This window comes from Cebus imitator, unplaced genomic scaffold (genome assembly GCF_001604975.1).
Source record: "Cebus imitator isolate Cc_AM_T3 unplaced genomic scaffold, Cebus_imitator-1.0 Scaffold834, whole genome shotgun sequence".
Taxonomy (NCBI): Eukaryota; Metazoa; Chordata; class Mammalia; order Primates; family Cebidae; genus Cebus; species Cebus imitator.
Window position 1 is genome coordinate 60,699 of NW_016108149.1, and position 1,377 is coordinate 62,075.

Here is a 1,377-nt window from a genome sequence, read left to right on the forward strand (position 1 = left end):
ATATCACCACCAATTCCACAGAAATACAAACTACCATCAGAGATTACTACAAACAACTCTATACACATAAACTAGTAAATCTTGAAGAAATGGATAAATTCCTGGACACTTGCATCCTCCCAAGCCTAAACCAGGAAGAAGTCGAAACCCTGAAAAGACCAATAAGGGCTGAAGTTGAGGCAGCAATTAATAGCTTACCAACCAAAAAAGCCCAAGTCCAGATTGCTTCATAGCTGAATTCTACCAGACATACAAAGAGGAGCTGGTACAGCTCCTTCTTAAACTATTACAAACAATCCAAAAAGAGGGAAACCTTTCCAAATCATTTTATGAGACCAACATCATCCCAATACAAAAACCCGGCAGAGGCTCAACAAGAAAAGAAAACTTCAGACCAATATCCATGATGAACACAGATGCAAAAATATTCAACAAAATACTGGCAAACCGATTGCAACAGCACATCAAAAAGCTTATCCATCATGATCAAGTAGGCTTCATTCTGGGGATGCAAGGCTGGTTCAAAATACACAAGTCTATAAAGGTAATCCACCACACAAACAGAACCAAAGACAAAAACCACATGGATATCTCAATACAAGCAGAGAAGCCTTTTGACAAAGTTGAACAGCCCTTTATGCTAAAAACTTTCAATAAACTAGGTATTGATGGGATGTATCTCAAAATAATAAAAGCTATTTATGACAAACCCACAACCAATAACATACTGAATGGGCAAAAATTGGAAGCATTCCCTTTGAAATCTGGCATTAGACAAGGATGCCCTCTTTCACCATTCCTATTCAATATAGTATTGGAAGTTCTAGCTAGAGCAATCAGGCAAGAAAAAGAAATAAATGGTATTCAATCAGGAAAGGAGGAAGTCAAATTGTCTCTATTTGCAGACGACATGATTGTATATTTAGAAGACCCCATTGTCTCAGCCCAAAGTCTCCTGAAACTGATAAGCAACTTCAGCAAAGTCTCAGCATTCAAAATCTATGTGTAGAAATCACACGCATTCCTATACATCAATAACAGATTTAAAGAGAGCCAAATCAAAAATGAACTGTCATTCACAATTGCTACCTCAAGAGAATAAAATACCTAGGAATACAACTAGCAAAAAATGTAAAGGACCTTTTCAAGGAGAACTACAAACCACGGCTCAATGAAACAAGGGAGGATACAAACAGATGGAAAAACATTCCATGCTTATGATTAGGAAGAATCAATATCATGAAAATGGTCACACTGCCCAAAGTAATTTATAGATTCAACACTATTCCCATCAAGCTACCAATGACCTTCTGCACAGAACTGGAAAAAAAAAACCCTAAACTTCATATGGAACCAAAAGAGAGCCCGCAGAGCCAA